This window comes from Coregonus clupeaformis, chromosome 33 (assembly GCF_020615455.1).
Source record: "Coregonus clupeaformis isolate EN_2021a chromosome 33, ASM2061545v1, whole genome shotgun sequence".
Classification (NCBI taxonomy): Eukaryota; Metazoa; Chordata; class Actinopteri; order Salmoniformes; family Salmonidae; genus Coregonus; species Coregonus clupeaformis.
In genome coordinates, this window is record NC_059224.1 from 17,137,610 (window position 1) to 17,161,946 (window position 24,337).

Consider the following 24,337-nt stretch of genomic DNA (forward strand, 5'->3'; position numbering starts at 1 on the left):
AACATACATTTCCCATGCTAATAAAGCCCTTAAATTGCAATTGTAATTGAATTGAATTGAATTGAATTGAATTGAGAGAGAGAGAGTTAGATGTTCTCCAGTGTGAAAGGAATAGAGCAGATGATTCCCTGTCCCTGAAGGATTGGTGGAAGGCTGCCTCTTAATGAGGTCTGGGGCTCTCTGTCTAATCACACACACACACACACACACACATACAGTGGGGGAAAAAAGTATTTAGTCAGCCACCAATTTAGCATGTTCTCCCACTTAAAAAGATGAGAGAGGCCTGTAATTTTCATCATAGGTACACGTCAACTATGACAGACAAAATGAGAAAGAAAAAATCCAGAAAATCACATTGTAGGATTTTTAATGAATTTATTAGCAAATTATGGTGGAAAATAAGTATTTGGTCAATAACAAAAGTTTCTCAATACTTTGTTGTATACCCTTTGTTGGCAATGACACAGGTCAAACGTTTTCTGTAAGTCTTCACAAGGTTTTCACACACTGTTGCTGGTATTTTGGCCCATTTCTCCATGGGCGGCAGGTAGCTTAGTGGTTAAGAGCGTTGTGCCAGTAACCGAAAGGTCGCTGGTTCTAATCCCCGAGCCGACTAGGTGAAAAATCTGTCGATGTGCCCTTGAGCAAGGCACTTAACCCTAATTGCTCCTGTAAGTCGCTCTGGATAAGAGCGTCTGCTAAATGACCAATTATTATTATTATTATGTTTTGGGGCTGTCGCTGGGCAACACAGACTTTCAACTCCCTCCAAAGATTTTCTATGGGGTTGAGATCTGGAGACTGGCTAGGCCACTCCAGGACCTTGAAATGCTTCTTACGAAGCCACTCCTTCGTTGCCCGGGCGGTGTGTTTGGGATCATTGTCATGCTGAAAGACACGTTTCTCAGCCACGTTTCATCTTCAATGCCCTTGCTGATGGAAGGAGGTTTTCACTCAAAATCTCACGATACATGGCCCCATTCATTCTTTCCTTTACACGGATCAGTCGTCCTGGTCCCTTTGCAGAAAAACAGCCCCAAAGCATGATGTTTCCACCCCCATGCTTCACAGTAGGTATGGTGTTCTTTGGATGCAACACAGCATTCTTTATCCTCCAAACACGACGAGTTGAGTTTTTACCAAAAAGTTATATTTTGTTTTCATCTGACCATATGACATTCTCCCAATCCTCTTCTGGATCATCCAAATGCACTCTAGCAAACTTCAGACGGGCCTGGACATGTACTGGCTTAAGCAGGGGGACATGTCTGGCACTGCAGGATTTGAGTCCCTGGCGGCGTAGTGTGTTACTGATGGTAGGCTTTGTTACTTTGGTCCCAGCTCTCTGCAGGTCATTCACTAGGTCCCCCCGTGTGGTTCTGGGATTTTTGCTCACCGTTCTTGTGATCATTTTGACCCCACGGGGTGAGATCTTGCGTGGAGCCCCAGATCGAGGGAGATTATCAGTGGTCTTGTATGTCTTCCATTTCCTAATAATTGCTCCCACAGTTGATTTCTTCAAACCAAGCTGCTTACCTATTGCAGATTCAGTCTTCCCAGCCTGGTGCAGGTCTACAATTTTGTTTCTGGTGTCCTTTGACAGCTCTTTGGTCTTGGCCATAGTGGAGTTTGGAGTGTGACTGCTTGAGGTTGTGGACAGGTGTCTTTTATACTGATAACAAGTTCAAACAGGTGCCATTAATACAGGTAACGAGTGGAGGACAGAGGAGCCTCTTAAAGAAGAAGTTACAGGTCTGTGAGAGCCAGAAATCTTGCTTGTTTGTAGGTGACCAAATACTTATTTTCCACCATAATTTGCAAATAAATTCATTAAAAATCCTACAATGTGATTTTCTTTTCTCAATTTGTCTGTCATAGTTGACGTGTACCTATGATGAAAATTACAGGCCTCTCTCATATTTTTAAGTGGGAGAACTTGCACAATTGGTGGCTAACTAAATAATTTTTTCCCCCACTGTACAGTGCCCCATCTGCCCCTCTACAGTCTAATTAGTAGCAACATTAGTGTGCAGGGAGGGAGTCAGGTCTGGTCTGGGGTTACTGTCATAAGGACCTGTTTTGTAACACTTTATCCAACACTCCTGGTCCACAGCATTGTCTTCATTTTAGACACCTTGTATTTTGTGAATAGAATATTGGTAACGAGTATACTATAAGTGTTGATTGCTCTGTGTTTACATAACTCCCCTTCCGTCATCTCTCGACCCATCTTGTTTCTACCTACCACCACTAGTAACCACTGTCACGAACACAGACACACACACAGAGATGTTTAAAAGCTGTGTTTTGGTTATTTTCTGGCTAATTTGCATGGGGGTGGTTCCAATGCTGGGGAATGCATCTGGTAAATCGGTGTGTGGGTGAATGTGTGTGTTGGTCTGTGTGTGTGTATGTTGTAGGAAGGAGTAAGGTGTCAATGGTAACCTCTGCTTTAGTAAACAACCTCCTCCTCTTCCTCTGTAATTGCACTGCACTGCTGCCAGTGTGAAAACACTGGTGTGTGTGTGTGTGTGTGTGTGTGTGTGTGTATCATCCCCTCCATTAGCTCCTGAGGGAGTCTAATAAGGCAGCAGCAGGCCATCCTGTAGCTAACGCTTGGCTTGTTATTCCTCCGCCTCGTTATTCTGCTAGTCTGAAAAAAAATAAACTATATTTTCCTTATCAAATACACTTTACATATATTAGTGATGGGGGTAAAAATCGATACAGTTCTATATCACAATATTATTTTTGACGATATTATATCGATAATTTGACTCCAAGTATCGATTTGTAAACAAAACAAAAAAATTGTATACAGTATACACCAAAAGTATGTGGACACCTGCTCGTCAAACATCTCATTCCAAAATCATGGGCATTAATATGGAGTTGGTCCCCCCTTTGCTGCTATAACAGCCTCCACTCTTCTGGGAAGGCTTTCCACTAGATGTTGGAACACTGCTGCGGGGACTTGCTTCCATTCAACCACAAGAGCATTAGTGAGGTCGGGCACTGATGTTGGGCGATTAGGCCTGGCTCGCAGTCAGCGTTAATTCATCCCAAAGGTGTTCGATTGGGTTGAGGTCAGGGCTTTGTGCAGGCCAGCCAAGTTCTTCCACATCGATCTCTACAAACCATTTCTGTATGGACCTCGCTGTGTACACAGGGGCATTGTCATGCTGAAACAGGAAAGGGCCTTCCCCAAACTGTTGCCACAAAGTTGGAAGCACAGAATCATCTAGAATGTCATTGTAGGCTGTAGCATTAAGATTTCCCTTCACTGGAACTAAGGGGCCTAGCCCTAACCATGAAAAACAGCCCCAGACCATTATTCCTCCTCCAAACTTTACAGTTGGCACTATGCATTCGGGCAGGTAGTATTCTCCTGGCATCCGCCAAACCCAGATTTGTCCGTTGGGACTGCCAGATGGTTTCCACTGCTCCAGAGTCCAATGGCGGAGCGTTACACCACTCCAGACGACGCTTGGCAATGCGCATGGTGATCTTAGGCTTGTGTGCGGCTGCTCGGTCATGGAAACACATTTCAAGAAGCTCCCGACGAACAGTTATTGTGCTGACGCTGCTTCCAGAGGCAGTTTGGAACTCGGTAGTGAGTGTTGCAACCGAGGACAGACGATTTTTACACGCTACGCACTTCAGCACTCGGCGGTCCCGTTCTGTGAGCTTGTGTGGCCTACCACTTCGGGCCTGAGCCGTTGTTGCTCCTAGACATTTCCACTTCACAATAACAGCACTTACAGTTGACCGGGGAAGCTCTAGCAGGGCAGAAATTTGATGAACTGACTTGTTGGAAAGGTGGCATCCTATGACGGTGCCACGTTGAAAGTCACTGAGCTCTTCAATACGGGCCATTCTACTGCATACTCAATTTTAAACACCTGTCAGCAACTAATTTGAAGGGGTGTCCGCATACTTTTGTATATATAGTGTATGTGTCAAGAAAAGTTGTTATGGCATGTTTGTAAACGTTGCATATCATGGAGTTATGATATTATTTGTTATGGTATTAATGTAATGCATCCATGTTTAAAGTAGGCCTAAATTAAGTAGTAGCACGTAAATAAGCACGGGAAGCCTTTGACATATGCCTGGCTTTGGTTCAGTTCCACCAATATACTAACTCACTAGACTCAGGGTCACAACGAACGACTGAGCTTTTGTATGTTTACATGTTCTGTTTGTTTGTTTCTGCATCGGAAGTCCAAAGGCTAATAGAACATTTCAATTTTATATAAATAGTTTCCGTCTGTCTGTCAGGTCTGTGCTTAGGCCCAATCCCTCACAGTGGCTTAAAGTGTCCATGTGTCTTCTGCAGCAGCAAACGGCAGCTCTCTGTCTTTCTCCCCCTCTCTCCCTACCCTACCCCCCCTCTCTCCCTACCCCCCCCCCTCTCCCTACCCTACCCCCCTATCCAATCCTAACCCCCCCTCTCCCCCCCTCCTCAGACAGAGAAGCCCTGGTGAAAGAGGCCTCTAGTTTATCTAGTCATTGATCTAGGAAGCCAGTCATGTGTTTGAGCAGCATTCAGACTAAGAGGGAAATGTTGTTTTAACCCTGCTCTCCTCTACTTTCCTCCCTCTCCACTTCTATCTTCTCCCCGGACTTTCCACTTCCACAATGTTTCTTTTCTTTAACAGACGTGTGCCTCACTCTCCCTCGTTCATTCTTTCTTCCTCTGTCTATTCCCCCTTTTCAACTCTTTCTGAGATACACGGTCTCTATACTAGCAGCAGTCTCGGAGTGTTTAGGCCTATTAAGAATGGGACATAATCCTGGTACAGTAAGGAGCTGTGTGTGTGTGTGTGAATGTTTGTGTGTGTGTGTGTGTGTTTGACGAGTGGCGCAGTGGTCTAAGGCACTGCATCGCAGTGCTAGCTGTGCCACTAGAGATCCTGGTTCGAATCCAGGCTCTGCTGTAGCCGGCCGCAACCGGGAGACCAATGGGGCGGCGCACAATTGGCCCAGCGTCGTCCAGGGTAGGGGAGGGAATGGCCGGCAGGGAGGTAGCTCAGTTGGTAGAGCATGGCGTTTGCAACGCCAGGGTTGTGGGTTCGATTCCCATGGGGTATGAAAATTAAAAAGAATAATGTATGCACTAACTGTAAGTCGCTCTGGATAAGAGCGTCTGCTAAATGATGTAAATGTAATGTTTTGTTATGTAACAGTAAACTGTGTGATGTGTTACAGTGTTTTGTAACATTATTCTCAGTGTGTCAGTGTCATTACATTGAGGGTAATAATAGCTATCCTGGAGAGGACAGGGACGAGAGAAGGACACCTTCTGTGTTCTGGAGCGAAGTTCGCCAGAGTCATTGGAAATGTAAATTGCGTTCACATGTACAGATTCCCACGGTGGATTGAGGCACGGGTGGAGAGACAATGTAAGTGGAGAGGTGTTTGTGTGTGTGTGTTTGGTTTTACTATCCTTGTGGGGACCAGAATCCCTCGACCAGAATCCCTCGCACAAGCAGGGACATTTTGCCGATCCCCATAAGGAAAAAGGCTATTTTAGGCTTAGGTTTAGGGTTAGGGTTACAATTAGGATTAGGAATTAGTGTTAGGGGTTAGGGGTTAGGGGTTTGGTGTTAAGGTTAGGATTAAGGTTAGGGTTAGGTTAAGGGTTAAGTTTAGTGTTAGGTATTAGGGAAAATAGGATTTTGAATGGGAATAAATTGTTTGGTCCCCACAAGGATAGTAAAACAAACGTCTGTGTGTGTGTACGTGTGTGTGTCCTCCAACCTGAGGTAATTTCACAGCTAAGGAGATGTTACGTGATGCTGAGGCGACTAGATAATTTGGCCAAATATTTGATTAAAAGTAGCCATATTGACTTGTCGATATGAGTTAACACCAGACATCTGTTGACATCTGTTGGGAGGGACATCTCCATCTTTCTTTCTCTTTCTCTATGTCATTCTCTCCCTCTTGTTTTTCTGGTCCCATCTTCTCTATTCTCTCTCTCTTTTCATTCTACCTCTGGACACACACACACACACACACACACACACACACACACACACACACGGCTCTATGCTGACCTTTTTTACAAGGAGCACGTGTGCGCCTAAATTGAAAAACGTAGGACGCACACAAATAAATGTAGGAGCACATTGAAAAATATTTGAGGTAATAAAGCTAGAATCCTTTCTTTTTATTGGCGCGCTGGTGCTCCTAAATAAAAATGTCAGGTGCACAGCAAAATATTTAAGCGCATATGCGAGTAAAATGGTCGCACTGTAGAGCCCCGCATGTGCACATAGTTATATCACAATAGGCAGCATGAGTCCTCTGCTGCTGAGTGACAGGGTGTGTTCTGGCTGTAACCCCACAGTAACACATTTAATTAACACACACACACTGCCCAACTGGACTGGACTGGCCTGAGATTGAATAAGGCTCTGGAAGTAAATCTACTGCGCCTAAAACCTCTCACACACACACACACACACACACACACACACACACACACACACACACTCACACTCACTCACTCACTCACTGGCTTCATGCTACTGTAGACACACGCTCACACGTGCATGTGGACACACACTACATAATTATGTCACACATAACTTTCAGGATCATTAAAGTTTACGACTGTATGAAAGAAACACACAGGCAACAACTCAGGGAGTCACCCAGGCTGCTTATCAATGAGTGGGAGAAAGTTAAGAGTGAATTACACATCATTCATACATGGGAAACTCAAAAAGAAATTAGACCTACACGTTAGGGGTGTAACGGTCACGGTTCGGTTCGGTTTTGGTACAGCGGGAAAATTAAATGCCATTCACAATGTTCAGCATTCACAATGTTCCTGGCATTGTCTGTTGTGACAGGATTGTTATGTTGGGCATCTCAACTTTCCACTCTTAATGCTGCGTTTGTAACCATGTGGGAGGTGGGAATTTACCAGTTGTGAAGTCGTGAATACCAATTGGATGCATTCATATGATTTGAACTCGTTGAGAAACGCTGATTGGCTAATGGCCAACAAGCTGTGTCAACCATAAACTAAAAGTACAGCTATCAAACTTGTAAACAAATTATAGAGTTCAGAAACCACATTAATAGATTGCTTTTTATAAATCATGTTTTGTTGTTGCATTTAACTGCCCAAAAGCTGTTATAGAGGCCATTTCCTTAGTAGGGCACCCTGACAGAACTTCGTCGGCGAGTACATCACTCTACCCTCCATTCTATTGGCAAGCGTACAATCACTGGAGAACAAACTGGACGAGCTCCATTCGAGACTATCCTATCAACGGGACTTGAAGAACTGTAATATCCTATGTTTTCTCAGAGTCGTGGCTGAAGAAGGACATGGATAATACACATCTAGCTGGTTTTTCTATGCATCAGCAGGACAGAACGGCAGCATCTGGTAAGCTCAAGGGGGGAGGTGTGTATTTTGAGGTTCTGAGTTAGAATACCTCATGATAAGCTGTAGACCATACTATTTACCAAGAGAGTTTTCATCTATATTTTTATGTCTGTTTACCACCACAAACTGATGCTGGAACTAAGACCGCACTCAATGAGCTGTATAGGGCCATAACCAAACAAGAAAATGCTCATCCAGAGGCGACACTACTAGTGGCCGATGATTTTAATGCAGGGAAACTGAAATCTGTTTTACCTCATTTCTACCAGCATGTCACTTGTGCAACTAGAGGCAAAAAAACTGTAGATCACCTTTACTCCACACACAGAAACACATACAAAGCTCTCCCTCGCCCTCCATTTGGCAAATCTGACCATTACTCTATCCTCCTGATTCCTGCTTACAAGCAAAAACTCAAATAGGAAATACCAGTGACACGCTCAATACGGAAGTGGTCAGGCTTCATCAATAAGTGCATCGACGACATCATCCCCACAGTGATCATACGTACATATCCCAACGAGAAGCCATGGATTACAGGCAACATCGGCACTGCGCTAAAAGCTAGAGCTGACAATTTCAAGGAACGGGATACTAAGATTATAAAATAAGATTAATTGTCAGACGTCAGAGGCTATGCCTGTATCCAAATTCTGTCCTCCTGTTGCAATTACTTAATTACAGTGAAAATGGGTGCCATCAGGGATTAAATACCTTGGTATAAGACTGCGCAACTACAGAATATCATGCAAATTAATATGATGCCACTACTACAGAAAAATAAAAGAATAATCTTGATAAATGAAGGTTGCTTAATATTACTTTATGGGGCAAAATAAATACTGTTAATATGGTTGTGGCACCACAGTTTAATTATGTGTTGATGATGCTCCCTGTGACCATTTCTCCCTTACTATTTAAGCAGTACAATCAAATGATTAAGGATTATCTTTGGGATGGGAAAAAACCCAGAATAAATGTGAACAAGTTATATGCTCCAAGGGATAGAGGAAGACTAGCATTACCCAATGTAGAATTATACAACATATCATTTGAAGAAGCCAAATTGGCAAGACACTGGGGCAATTATGATTCCCATTTGGGATGGACTCAGATTGAGAGGTCTATCACAGCCTCTTTAAAGCCTATTGAGGCCTTATCACAAAACAATATTCAGAGGCAGCCAACTGAAGACGCTAACCCAATCCTACAACATTCCAAAGAGGTATGGGTTAAGATTCATAAAATGCTTGGAATTTCCCAGAATAAACAAAAATATTATTCCATATGGCACAACCCATCAGTTATAGTAAAACATTAATTTATCTGGGAGGTATGGCTTAGACAAGGCCTGCATGCACTAGGGGATCTATATGAGAGAGGAGTGCTTATGTCCTATCAGGACCTGAAAGATACATTTTATTTGCCAGATAAGGGAGATTTCTGGAAATACTTACAACTAAGGAGCTGCATGGGGTCTCTTTTGAGTATTAACCGCCAGAGAGATGAAAACTTGTTAGAACAATATTTCATGTTACCAGGAATATCACACTCCGCTTCAGTGTTTTATAAAAGAGTCTCATATGCACAATATGGAAATTGTGCGAATTTAAGGTTGATTTGGCAGAGGGATCTTAATTGTGACAATTGAGGAGGATGTACGGAAAATTATTGTTTCCAATGTAGGGTGGTGTACCAGGGATACAAGGGGGACATTTACACATTATAAGATTGTTCATAGATACTACTGCACCCCAGTTAGATTACATAAAATGGGTTTATTGCAAAATAATTTATGCTGGAAATGCAAGGGTAAAGTAGGTACCTTTTTGCATGCTATATGGGAATGTCCCATGGTGCTCCCTTTCTGGAAGGAGGTTCGTAATAAGCTTGAAGACTGGGTGGGACAGCCTATCCCAGAGTCCCCACAGCTGTGCTTATTAGGGGATATATCTATTTTACCACCAGGTATTAGCAAAGAAGAGTTTGGTCTTGCCTCAGTGGGTTTTCTTACTGCGGCTAGACTCATACTACGTAACTGGAAGAGCGCAGATAGTCCGAAGTCAACAGATTGGCTCATACTCATGGTGGAGACTGCATCTTATGAATCAATGATAGCAAAATTACCGGAGAGGAAAGAGAACAGCCACCCAAGTCATATGCTGTTCTCTCTGCTACCGCACGGCAAGCAGTACCGACGCACCAAGTCTGGAACCAACAGGACCCTGAACAGCTTCTATCACCAAGCCATTAGACTGCTAAATAGTTAGTCTCGGTAGGTATTTGGTTAAATATTTAACTAAATACCTACCGAGACTATCTGCATTGACCCATTTTGCACTCACTTTTTTCACTCATCACGCTGCTGCTAATGTTTATTATGTCACTTTATTCCTAGTTATACACTACATGACCAAAAGTATGTGGACACCTGCTTGTCAAACATCTCATTCCAAAATCATTTTTACATTTTAGTAATTTAGCAGACGCTCTTATCCAGAGCGACTTACAGTTAAGTGAGTGCATACATTTTTCATCATGGGCATTAATATAGAGTTGGTCCCCCCTTTGCTGCAATAACAGCCTCCACTCTTCTGGAAAGGCTTTCCACTAGATGTTGGAACATTGCTGCGGGGACTTGCTTCCATTCAGCCACAAGAGCATTAGTGAGGTCGGGCACTGATGTTGGGCGATTAGGCCTGGCTCACAGTCGGCGTTCCAATTCATCCCAAAAGTGTTCGATAGGGTTGAGGGCAGGGCTCTGTGCAGGCCTGTCAAGTTCTTCCACACCGAACTCGACAAACCATTTCTGTATGGGCCTCGCTTTGTGCACGGGGGCATTGTCATGCTGAAAAAGCCCATTTCATGAAGCTCCCGACTAACAGTTATTGTGCTGATGCTGCTTCCAGAGGCAGTTTGGAACTCGGTAATGAGTGTTGCAAACGAGGACAGACGATTTTTACGTGCTACGCACTTCAGCACTCGGCGGTCCCGTTCTGTGAGCTTGTGTGGCCTACCACTTCGTGGCTGAGCCATTGTTAATCCTAGACGTTTCCAATTCACAATAACAGCACTTACAGTTGACCGGGGCAGCTCTAGCAGGGCAGAGATTTGACGAACTGACTTGTTGGAAAGGTGGCATCCTATGACGGTGCCACGTTGAAAGTCACTGAGCTCTTCAGTAAGGCCATTCTACTGCCAATGTTTGTCTATGGAGATTGCATGGCGGTGTGCTCGATTTTATGCACCTGTCAGCAACGGGTGTGGCTGAAATAGCCGAATCCACTAATTTGAAGGGGTGTCCACATACTTTTGTATATATAGTGTATGTACATATCTACCCCAATTACCTTGTACCCCAGCACAAGCCAAGTTATTGTTACTCATTGTGTATTTATTAGTACTTTTATTATTAAGTGATTTACTCTTCTATTATTTCTCTATTTTCTTTCTCTCTGCATTGTTGGGAAGGGCCTATAAATATACATTTCACCTGTTGTTTACAAAGCATGTGACGAAAAATGTTTGATTTTCAATTTGATTTGAGAAGACTGCAGTGAGCTTAGATAGTCATTTATTCACTGTCAACTCACAGTTTAAAATAGGGACACAACCTGATATCAATTTCCTATAAATACAAAACATTTACATTTCCCTTTTAAAAAGTGGGATGCTAGAGATGGTATTTACACACAACAGCTACTGTATAATGTTGTCTACCCATATTCTGTTTCCACTCCTCCCACATTCAACAGTACAGAGAAGATCACCTGCTCCTACATGTATAGATTACATAGGATGTGTATCACTGTCTTTAAGGGCAGGCTGTAGCTCACAAACATGTTTATCAACCAATAAACTGGATTTCCAATGCACAGAGAAACGTCATCTAACATGATGTGTGTTTAATATGTAACAGCCGAGGGAGTTCTAGAAAGACAACCACAATGACTAAGAGTACAAACAGCAACCATCGGTTTCACTGTTAACACCAATAGATATTAGGTCTAATATAACTCTCCAACTTACCAGTTCAGCATGAAGTAACTTCAGTGGGTGAAACTCATATCTTGGCCTGTGAGGACAGAGAAGGGAACATTTAAAAGCCCAATGCAGCCATTTTTATCTCAATATCAAATCATTTCTAGGTATCAATTAAGTTCCTTACTGTGATTGTTTTCAATCACAGTCCTTCCAAAAAATGCTTCTTAGCAAAGAGTAATTTCTCAAGCAATAATTTTGCTAGGACTGTCTGGGAGTGGTCTGAGTGGGGAGGGGAAAACTGAAAACTAGCTGTTATTGGCAGAGAGGTTTGGAACTCTCTTTCTTATTGGTCTATCAACTAATTTAACGCCTGGTTTCGGGTGTTCTAAAAGGGCACTAAAAGGGCATTATCATAATTTTCGTGATTTCACAGTATTATTCCAACCTCATAGTGTGGAAAACACTGGACTGGGCCTTTAAGAACAAGGCAGCTGCAAAGAGCTATGGACATTAGGATCCTCCCCTTAAATCCAGAAAATCCTTAAACCTATGGACATTAGGATCCTCCCCTTAAATCCAGAAAATCCTTAAACCTATGGACATTAGGATCCTCCCCTTAAATCCAGAAAATCCTTAAACCTATGGACATTAGGATCCTCCCCTTAAATCCAGAACATCCTTAAACCTATGGACATTAGGATCCTCCCCTTAAATCCAGAAAATCCTTAAACCTATGGACATTAGGATCCTCCCCTTAAATCCAGAAAATCCTTAAACCTATGGACATTAGGATCCTCCCCTTAAATCCAGAAAATCCTTAAACCTATGGACATGAACCTCACAGATGGACTGGAGACAGACAGACAGACAGACTGACACACACTCACCTCCGCAGCCCCTCTCCCCAGCCAAGGAAAACACCCCAATAAATTACAATATCCACAATGAAGGCTTGGGAAGAGAGTCTTGTTTTGTTTAGCTATAACAATAAAGCTGAATGCTATGAATCATAATGTGTTCAAACAAACAAACAATGGAACTATTCTTCATTAGATAATTGGATCTGTCTGTTATTTTCAACTGATTTTCAGTGTGTGTGCGCTAGGCTACCCTGTCTTTCCCAGACCTTATATGTTCATCTCCCTGATAGATGGATCATGGCTGTTGTGTGAGAAAAGGAAGAGAGGACCGGACAGGAGGAAAACATGATTCCTCAGTCAAAACAAAGGATGGTAATATGGAGTCAGATGGCTGATCTACAGCAGACTGGGCTGAGAAAAGACACGCTAAGGTTTCAGCATGCCTCTCCTCAGATGAAGCGTTGAGAGGATGTTGGGTGGTGTGGTTAGGACAGCGTGACTATGGTGAGGCCTGTGTGTGTGTGTGTGTGTGTGTGAAAAGAGAGAGGGACAGACTATGTAGGTGTGTTAGACAGCAGCTGATTTCATTGTCTCCAATTGTGTCCATTCTGCAATCAGCACAATGCTTCCTGTATACATATTCCACCCTACTGTTTCACTGACCCTGGTGTTAAACAACCACAACCACAGGCCAACTGAGATCAGGAGCTGTCCCGTTGCAACACCACTGGATGATCAAGATAGGTGTTGGACCGACAGATACAAGGTCACTGGTTCCAGTCCCACTTGGTTTACCCCCGGAATTTGCTTCAATATGATGTTGGTTACCTCACCGGTATCAAAACCCCACATGGGAAGATCCAAACACAGACAAACACAACCACCACTGCCAGCATCTCCAAACACAACAATCATTGGCCTGTGTGTGTGTGTTTTCTGATAGAAATCTCCACAGCCAGACCAGTACAGCAGAGCTAGGGGACTCCATCCTCTAAATAGCATCATGCATCAGGCCTGAATACCAGCCAACGTCTACATTATAACACTTAACAACATCATTGATTTACTGATTAACAAATATGCAATACTGAAGACAAGTATGCAATAAATATTTGACTATTTTAAGTGTGTGTGTGTGTGTGTGTGTGTGTCCTCTACCACTAGATGCAGAGCCACACAGAAGTATCCTTCTAGTTTTGTAGGCAGTAGGGTAAACGGTGTGACTCATAGCAATCCTATCTGTTTGTTTTGCCTGTCTGGCTAAATGTCATTTCATGCATGTGATCAGCTAAGGAACTGCCTGAGCCTGTTTTGGGGTCCACTCCAATCTTTATTTCCAGTTTTACAGCACACCTAAACATGATACTTTATCATGGCATTTGGTTTATTTTGTGTTTTGGATTCTGGTGCTTTTTTCACATCACTATCCTTGGTTCAGCGTTTTTTCTATCTTTCTGAGCCAGAACCAGCAGCAAGCTACTGTCATCCCGCTGCTGTTAGACAACTAACATTTGTCCTTGGAGATTTGAGATTAAAACAAGCACTTTTTAGCTGCCTAAACCGGTGTCCCTTTTCAGGGACTCAATAGCCCTGAAGTTGAGAAACACACACAGCAACCTGATTCACAATGAAGCATCAGCCATCCCATTAACAATATTCATCACAAAATCACTGCATTGTGTAAGCCAAATATATCACCTTTCCAAACAACCTGTACAATATGGAGCGGACAGATTTTACACAAGCACCATAATCGGAGCCTTGGCCAACGAACAAACACCCTGAATCAGTATCGGCTTTCCCCTCATAACAATTACCAAACCCTCTGACCCGGAAAAACACAGCCCCCAACTCTCTTCATCAGAATCAGCTTTAGGCTACGGTGGCATCTAAACCATGCAGGTAAGGTCATTCGAGACCTTGGGACTACAAGGTTATATCTGAGCAAAGCATTGTTCTGAGATATTGAGCATTAACGTTTTCACATCCCAGATATCAGACCTGTTTTGTAGTCCTCACCTTAAAGGTGCCTAAAATGCAGAGTATTAAAATCCTAAGACATTTGTAAATCAATTTTTTAGGGGGGGTGCAATCGCAGATAGAACCTTAATGCTCTGAAATGTCAATCTGGGTTAAGCCATAAGGTTCTATCTGGCACCGAATGTTAAAATGATTTCAATTTCAATAGAAAAGTACAGATATTTAATGATTAAATAAAGAGAATATCCTTCCTTCTTTCTAATCACGTCATCAAATATATTAAGTCATGTTCATCACACATTTGTTAAAGTGATAGTTCCCTAAAATAACAAATACACTATTTCCTATGGATAACTAGCAACATTGCTGAAGCTTAGCTCTGGATGAGTAAACTGATATATTTTTCTGATCTCTGACACCCAAAGTCAGTAAACTACTTGCTAGTTATCAACAAAATGTGGTAAGTTTGTAATTTTAAGAGAAATGCCCCTTCCATGGAGGTTTTCATATTGATATAGAACAAGACAAAAATAGCAATGCCTCTCCTAAGAGCCTTAAACATGCGCTAAGGCACCTGTATTTATTTGTTCTTACCATAGAGCTTACGTTACGGTCATTCTTCTAAAAAGGGGTGGAAAAAAACATAAGTAATTTAAAATGAGGACCAGAACCTATTACATCAATAATCAAGGACTTGGAACTATAAGGTTATATCTGCAAAATGAACACTAGGTGTACAAAACATTAGAAACACCTTCCTAATATTGAGTTGCACCATCTTTTGCCCTCAGAACAACCTCAATTCGTCAGGGAATGGACTCTACAAGGTGTCGAAAGCGTTCCACAGGGATGCTGGCCCATGTTGACTCCAATGCTTCCCACAGTTGTGTCAAGTTGGCTGGATGTCCTTTGGGAGGTGGACAATTCTTGATACACACAGGAAACTGTTGAGTGTGAAAAACCCAGCAGCATTGCAGTTCTTGACACAATTATACCGGTACGCCTAGCACCTACTACCATACCCCGTTCAAAGGCACTTAAATATTTTGTTTTGCCCATTCACCCTCCGAATGGCACACATACACAATCCATGTCTCAAGGCGTAAAAATCCTTCTTTAACCTGTCTCCTCCCCTTCACCTACACTCATTGAAGTGTATTTAACAAGTGACATCAATAAGAGATCATAGCTTTCACCTGGATTCACCTGGTCAGTCTGTCATGGAAAGAGCACTCAGTGTATAGTTTTGACATAATTAGTATATTTCAAGTCCCAGATCTCAGAACCGTTTTGTGATGTCTTCCTCTTTCATGACTAAATAAGTATATCACCTTACATACAATTATTTTTGATTGACAACCCAGCATTGAGATTGGATTACAGATATAACCTTATAGCACCAAGCCAAAAGCTGTTTGGGCAGATAGAACTTTCAGATTTTTATTATTTTATTTTAATTGTATTTTTACAATATCTCACATGTAAAGGCAGGCGTAAAGGATCACCTAAAGAGCAACTCTATGTGAATAACTATTTTTTAACCAAATGTCATAGAACCTTATAGTCCCAAGGTCACTAATGTTTTTTGTGGAAGGAGGTAGGCAGGGCAATGTTTGTCTCTCTAATCGCCATCGAATAGCTTCTGCCTCTGTCAATACTATAAACCTGGGTAGGGTTCTCTTCCTACACACAGCAAACATGCAGTGACAGAAGCTACTGAAAGGTCAATGGCACAAGCACACAGACAGACACTTCATTAGAGTTAGGAATCAAAATAAAAAAAATTAAGTAGCTATTACTATATCACCATTGTTATAGAGTACTGTTTTTATTGTGGTAAACAAGTGTTTTCTTTAGTTATTATAGACTCCTGAGATCCTATGTGTCTGATGAAAAGCATGCAACACATAAGCAGATGGAATGTTTTTTCTTTCTCATCCATCTGACATTTTTTGACGTGCTTAATTCGTTCTAGTGACCAACAGCAACATACTGTATTTTCCATGCAAGGTCAATTCGGCCATTCGCTTCCAGGGTTAATATCTGGGTCGAAGCTAAGAAAGCAGCCACTTTATTGTATATCGACCGAGTCGTGGCAAACGTGTCTCTATTCCCCCCCAGTAATCGGAATCAGCTAAATGCCACTTCAAACAGAGATTGTAAAAGTGGCTCACACACACGTCCGGCTCCCTGTCAATGACCGCACGCTCACACACAGGACATTGGCTCAGTGCGTGCACGGGAACAGGTGCCAGGTGTGTGTCTACAACTCCACTGAGCCAAAAAATGGTATCCTGTGTACACTTTTTATCCCTTACCATCAACATACATTTCGACTGTTATTTATTTGCAAAAAAACACTTTGTACAAATCCAAATGTCTTTCTCAATAATATCAAAACAGAAAATGGACTACTAATGCATCTCAAACAGCTGTCTGATACTGACAGAAATCAGTATAGCTCGACAAGAGTAGCCATTGGCTGATAGTTATTTCTTGATTCTCTTGCATTATGTTGTGATGGAAGAAGCTGAACATGCATGGCAAAAGAGTTCACACTGCGCACACACAGCCCCAAACATCAGAATATTGGCTAACGTCAGCAAGCTAGTTGTCTGACAAGCAGACATTGTTAGCATGAATTGTGATCTATATCTCTACAGCATCATGTAAAAATAGAGCAAGCTATTGTTCAATAACTCGTATGTTTATTATCTAGCTAGTAGCTGCCATGTGTTTAAACCCAGATAATGTAGAGTGGTTTACCTAAAAGCTAGCCTAGCAAGTGGTGCATCTCTCATGCAAGCATGCCAGTCTGACTACTTTTATGGGCAAGCAAGCTGGGTATCCCTGCCACTGACTGTCTGTGCTGTTAGCTAGCAGCTAGCAAGCCACTACCTTGGAGAAGAAAATGTCGATGTTCCCCTCCATTTGTCAAGTTTTTGACGCTACCAGCTGGCTAACATTATACCACATATGAATGGGGTTACATGTCTTTGATTAGCCTATATACCGTTTCTGCAACGTTCCATTTCACAAAAACGAAAGCAATGGATGGATATGACATCCATGCACGTGTTGTGCGTGCTTGTACACGAGCTATAATGTTATTTTACATCAAACCAAGAACGAGACCGTCCCTTTCGAAAATAACCCACAAGATTTGCCGCTGTTTCTGCAATCTAGTTTCCAGAATGACCTCTCTGGGAGTTTAATATTCTCACGGGTTTCAACCACCAATATGAAAACATGCGAACGTTTTTCTCTCTCCAATACTGTACTAGACACCCAGATCAACGAATCATACAAAAGTGGTACTCAGCAAAACATTGCCAAAGTCCCACTTGCAGCCAAAAAGACAGAAATATGAAAATGTTCTTACGTAAATTGGTTGCGACGAGAACGGATTAAATCCGACGTGAAAAATGATGCTTGCAGAGGCTGGGCTGGGATTTTATCTCCTGTTTACAGCTGCTGTATCTCCCTCCCTCTCAAACTCTCTCTCTCTTCCCCTCTTGTCCTTATCCTTCCCTTCACTTCCAATAGCCCGCTCCTCTTGAACCACTCGCCATCCAGTGGAGAATGGTCAAATTCGTTCCAATAAGGAACCACCCTCGGGATGTGTGTGCGTGTGCGCGTGCATGCGTCTAGTGTACGTGCGTGCGTGTGTGTGTGTGTGTGTGTGTGTGTGCCGCTCAGATTAATGGCAGGTTGTGCAAACTGATGTAGCCTAGCCACAGTAGCAACGGTCTCTAGATAGGGCTGCCAATAAACATACGAGGGCTTTTTTCACAATATAGCATAGCTGCGTAGGGAATATTATGTTACACTAGAATTTAATAAGGGAATATTATGTTACACTACAATTTGGCGTGTGTGTGTGTGTGTGTGTGTGTGTGTGTGTGTGTGTGTGCTCATCCCACTAACAGTAGGGACATCTATCCAACATGTCTTTTTTTGAGACATCAGTGTTTTTGTAATAATCCAGAGTCATGTTGATGTACTTGTTGATATTTGAGTAGCCTAAGTAGAGCCCTCTCTAAATGATCCTCTCAATGAGACCATAGATCAAATCAAATCATCAAATCAAATGTATTTATAAAGCCCTTTTTACATCAGCAGATGTCACAAAGTCCATATACAGAAACCCAGCCTAAAACCCCAAACAGCAAGTTTAGGGCGGCAGGTAGCCTAGCGTTTAGAGCATTGTGCCTGTAACCGAAAGGTTGCTGGTTCAGATACCTGAGCCAACTATGTGAAAATCTGCTGATGTGCCCTTGAGCAAGTCACTTAACCATAATTTGCTCAAGGGGCGCTGTACTACTATGGCTGACCCTGTAAAACAACACATTTCACTGAACCTATCTGGTGTGTGACAATAAAACAGCTTAATCCTGACCTGTTTATTTCTTGGTCTGACAAGAGAAAACCTAAACTATTGTTACTAAGCCATTGCAGAGAACCCACATTATCAAAATCACATCACTTCATTGGTGTGACATCATAGACGGTGGCAGAGCAAGCTTCAAACAGGAAGCTAACCCCACGAAGCACACCGTAAAATCAGTGACATAGTTTTGATGTTAAGGTTATAAAACGGTCATAAATAATGCACAGTGCCAAATTCTGATGTGAATATGCATACTATGTACTGGTGCATCAAAATACATAAAAAAGTTGTTTCCATTTTGTAATTCAGTCATTTTTGTTGTTGTCCTGCTTTACCAACCATAGCTAGCTATAGTAGGACAGCATGAAGTAGCTGAAGTGTGACAGTTTTATAGGCTATTCCAATGGATGAAAGAGATCCAGTTTACATTAGGGACCCCCTGTACTTAGGTTAGGCAGAGCTCTGGTTCTTGTAGTACAATATCAATACAAAAATAAAAACTACAACGCTGTTAATTCGGCATCTCTGTGGTTTCGGTCCGTCTTGCTGTCTGTCTGTCCATCAGTCATTGTTCTGGGGGCTTTCTTATTTAATTGAATTCAGAAAAAGTGGGACACTTTTTGCATTTCTGTCTTCTGTAACCTCTTCAGGACATGTGTCCAACATATTAGCCCAACACATGATACATTTCTGAAATCCTCAGATGCTTCCTAATCACACAAAATGTAATTGTATTGTCATTGGGGTACAATTAGGACTATAATAATGGTGTCCCAGTTTATCTAACCTGCTGTCTACCAAATGAGTTAAATCGACATCCATTGATGGAAAATGATTTTGACTGAGTGTACACAAATGTGTGTGTCAAGCCTCCTGTGAATATGATATCAACATTTGCTTATTTTGTGTGACTAGGAAACATCTTGAGGATTTTAGAAATGTATCAAGTGTTGGGCTAATATGTTGGATAGATGTCAAAAGAGGTTACAGAAGACAGAAATGCAAAAAGTATCCCACTTATTCAGAATTCACCTTATATTGTGTCTATATCAGTCAATGTCACGCTCGTTGATAGACGGATCAGACCAAGGTGCAGCGTGGTATGCGTACATATTCCTTTATTAACTGAATACAGAATCAAAACAACAAAATACAAACAAACATGAAGTTCAACAGGCTACACAAGCCAAAACAGAAACAAGATCCCACAACTAAGGTAGGCAAAATGGCTGCCTAAGTATGATCCCCAATCAGAGACAACGATCGACAGCTGCCTCTGATTGGGAACCACACCCGGCCATCATAGAAATAGAAAATCTAGAATTCACACCCTGACCAAACCAACTAGAGAAATCAGGGCTCTCAAGGTCAGGGCGTGACAGTCAAATTATAAAAAAGGCAAGACAAGAGGAGAATAGCAGGTGCATCTCTTCTTAACTGTACCCTGAGGCTGCAAGGTGCAAAAATATTCAATGAGAAAAACATTTACAAAAGGAAAGCAAATAGGAGGCCCTCCACATTTTAAACAAAATACAAAAAAGACCACTGACCATTGTTATTACTGTTACTGTGAAAAAGTAAGATTCAGAATGGTTAGCCTATACTTTTGTGATGAGATGGTGTTGAAGGAGTCAGGCGCAGGAGGGTAAATTACAGAATAACAGGCTTTAATCCGCAAAATACAGGTTTACGCAGAAATGCTTCAAACATACTCCAGGGCACAAAACAGGCGCACTGGAAAATACAAGGCACACAGGAAAATACTCCCGTCTATACAAAATACACGAGCTCCACCGAGCTTCACTAACCTCCACAATAAACAATCACCCACATAGACAAGGAAGCAGAGGGAACACTTATACAATGACTAATGAGGGAATAAGGACCAGGTGTGTGTGATTGAAGACAAGACAAATGGAGTGATGATAAATGGATCGGCAGTAGCTAGTAAGCCGGTGACGCCGAACGCCGAAACCTGCCCGAACAAGGAGGGGAGGCAGCCTCGGCGGAAGTCGTGACAACTTTGAGAGCCAAAAATGACAATTTGTTGGTGATTATGATATAGCCATGAGCCTACCCCTTCAATGTGCTTGTTTAATTACCAGTGTAAATATGTATTGAATAGCCGTTTATTCTGTTTTGCATTAAATAACACTTCTACAGAATGAGCAGGTGTCATGGGCTGATGTAAGTGTGGTGTGGAAGTCAGGCGCAGGACACCGAAGCTTAGTCCAACAAAGTTTACTAGTTAACCACTAGGCAAAAATACAATAAACGGCCTCCAAAACACACAGAGGCGAGCGATTACGCAAACTGTGCGTAAACTCCAAAACAACAAACAGAGCAAACACGCAGCACTAACTGACATGCGAAAAACAACACACAACCTAACCAATACAAAACAGGCAACTTATAGAACACATAATCAGACACAAATGGACACAGGTGCAATAGACAGACAAAAGCAATCAAACATAGAAACATTCAACTGTGGCAGCTAGTACTCCGGGGACGACGAACGCCGAAGCCTGCCCGAACAAGGAGGAGGAGCAGCCTCGGCAGAATCCATGACAGCAGGACCGCCCTCTCTTCAGTTTTTCCCATGAAAAAGGTTTCCATGTAAATTATTTGCATGAATGAATACATAGAAGAAATAAGGATATGGTTATTTGAACAGTTTGCACAGTCATTATCTCTGTTTCTAGAAAGAGAGCTCAAATGTAATAATTTCTGTGTGAATTTCCGTCTGTTTTCTGGAAGCTGTGCTTCCAGCTGTGCCTCCACGAGGGACAGCCCCCTAGCAATTCATGTTCCAGACAATGAGATTCAGCCCCTCGCCATTTTAATGGCAGCTAGCAAGAATCATACACAGCAGAGTGAGAGAAATGGCATGGTGCACATATCTGCACATATGTGATGTTGTACGCAATTTTCGGGGACAACTTTTGGGTGAAGGGCGCTACTTTCAGAACTAGTGGCTAAAAAGTATACAAAAGTACCGGAGAATCCCTTTAAGGTGCAGAGTGATTGGGTAAATCCAATGCTTGGGTCGCATATTCAAAGCTCATGACCAGTTATACTGTCCAGTATTTAAAACAATCGTGGCTAGATAGCTGTGAGAATGTGTTAGCAGAACCAGTAACAACTGCATGGATAGTACCCTACTGTTGTGTCATTTCTGCTACCGGTTTGTGCGTTTGTAATTGCAAAACAGAACATTGTTTTGCCCTTGGCAGCAACTGTATTCCACACAGCACAAGGACGACTGATAATTGCTTTGTTGTCGTATGTGTGTGTCTCTGTGTGTGTCTCTTTTATATCTGAAAAATGAACAACTGTAAAATAAACATTCATTGACTTCCTCAACCTCTTCAACTTAATAACCCAGACCTCCTAATTTTATGAATCTCTAAAAGTATTCATTTTAATTGTGTCCCATCACCTTCAGCTTACCAGGGCTGTGCTGGATGACACACACTCAGGACAACTGACTGTGACACTAGGACTGACCCACTAGACACAGGCCCTGGTAAGCAGGGTTACTACTGTACACTTCCATTCAATCAAACCTCTATGGAATGTCTTGGAGTGGTATAACACAAAGATAAGAGTGGTCTTCAAATGGCTGACACATTGACTAAGTGGCAGGAAACTACTGTCTAGTCATGTGACTGATTCCAGTAATAATGGGCCTTGAGTGTGATGTTCTGATAACACGTGCACACTATACTTGTGGTTCCACAGATCTAAGTGGCCATAGCAGGAAATGCTCCATGTCATTATACACAACAATCTATCTTAACCTTATACATACACTAGTGTTCAAAAGTTTGGGGTCACTTAGAAATTTCCTTGTTGTCGAAAGAAAAGCAATTTTCAAATTGATCAGAAATACAGTGTAGACATTGTTAATGTTGTAAATGGCTATTGTAGCTGGAAATTGCTGATTTTTAATGGAATATCTACATAGGCGTACAGAGGCCCATTATCAGCAACCATCAGTCCTGTGTTCCAATGGCAATTTGCTAATCCAAGTTTATCATTTTAAAAGGCTAATTGATCATTAGAAAACCCTTTTGCAATTATGTTAGCACAGCTGAAAACTGTTGTGCTGATTAAAGAAGCAATAAAATGGGCCTTGAGACTAGTTGAATATCTGGAGCATCAGCAATTGTGGGTTTGATTACAGGCTCAAAATGGCCAGAAACAAATAACTTTCTTCTGAAACTCGTCAGTCTATTCTTGTTCTGAGGCTATTCAATGCGAGAAATTGCCAAGAAACTGAAGATCTCGTACAACGCTGTGTACTACTCCCTTCACAGAACAGCGCAAAGCATTTCACTGTAATGTCTGCACCTGTTGTATTCGGCGCATGTGACCAATAAAATTTGATTTGATTTGAAACTGTCTCTAACAAGAATAGAAAGAGGAGTGGGAGGCCCCGGTGCACAACTGAGCAAGAGGACAAGTACATTAGAGTGTCTAGTTTGAGAAACAGGCGCCTCACAGGTCCTCAACTGGCAGCATCATTAAATAGTACCAGCAAAATACCAGTCTCAATGTCAACAGTGAAGCAGCGACTCCGGGATGCTGACCTTCTAGGCAGAGTTGCAAAGAAAAAGCCATATCTCAGACTGGCCAATAAAAAGAAAAGATTAAGATGGGCAGTCTGAGATATGGCTTTTTCTTTGCAACTCTGCCTAGAAGGTCAGCATCCCGGAGTCGCCTCTTCATTGTTGACGATTGATGTTATTTTAATGGACAATTTTTTTTATTTTCTTTCGAAAACAAGGACATTTCTAAGTGACCCCAAATGTTTTAACAGTAGTGTACATACATGCATGCACACACACATACTGTACACACACACACACATACACACACACACACACACATATATACAGTTGAAGTCGGAAGTTTACATACACTTAGGTTGGAGTCATTAAAACTAGTTTTTCAGCCACTCCACAAATGTTTTGTTAACAAACTATAGTTTTGGCAAGTCGGTTAGGACATCTACTTTGTGCATGACACAAGTCATTTTTCCAACAATTGTTTACATACAGATTATTTCACTTATAATTCACTGTATCACAATTCCAGTGGGTCAGAAGTTTACATACACTAAGTTGAATGTGCCTTTAAACAGCATGGAAAATTCCAGAAAATGATGTCATGGCTTTAGAAGCTTCTGATAGGCTAATTGACATCATTTGAGTCAATTGGAGGTGTACCTGTGGATGTATTTCAAGGCCTACCTTCAAACTCAGTGCTTCTTTGCTTGACATCATGGGAAAATCAAAAGAAATCAACCAAGACCTCAGAAAAAATATTGTAGACCTCAACAAGTCTGGTTCATTCTTGGGAGCAATTTCCAAACACCTGAAGGTACCACGTTCATCTGTACAAACAATAGTATGCAAGTATAAACACCATGGGACCACGCATCCGTCATACCGCTCAGGAAGGAGACGCGTTCTGTCTCCTAGAGATGAACGTACTTTGGTGCGAAAAGTGCAAATCAATCCCAGAACAACAGCAAAGGACCTTGTGAAGATGCTGGAGGAAACAGGTACAAAAGTATCTATATCCACAGTAAAACGAGTCCTATATCAACATAACCTGAAAGGCCGCTCAGCAAGGAAGAAGCCACTGCTCCAAAACCGCCATTAAAAAGCCAGACTACGGTTTGCAACTGCAGATGGGGACAAA

At 42.0% G+C, this 24,337-nt stretch overlaps 1 protein-coding gene across 4 annotated transcripts in view; it reads right to left on the minus strand.

Annotated features, from left to right (window-relative positions):
* LOC121548687 (1-phosphatidylinositol 4,5-bisphosphate phosphodiesterase beta-4-like) overlaps positions 1–17,822 on the minus strand; it is a 145,250-nt gene extending 127,428 nt beyond the window's left edge. For 3 of the 4 annotated variants that reach the window (XM_045210178.1, XM_045210177.1, XM_045210175.1), the window contains exons 1-2: positions 17,618–17,822; positions 11,441–11,486 (exon numbers count right to left, since the gene is read on the minus strand). The gene's annotated coding sequence lies outside the window, so the exon portion shown is untranslated. The remainder of the gene's footprint in view (positions 1–11,440; positions 11,487–17,617) is intronic. The other variant, XM_045210176.1, reaches the window with a different exon arrangement.
* Between the last annotated feature and the right edge of the window lie 6,515 nt (positions 17,823–24,337).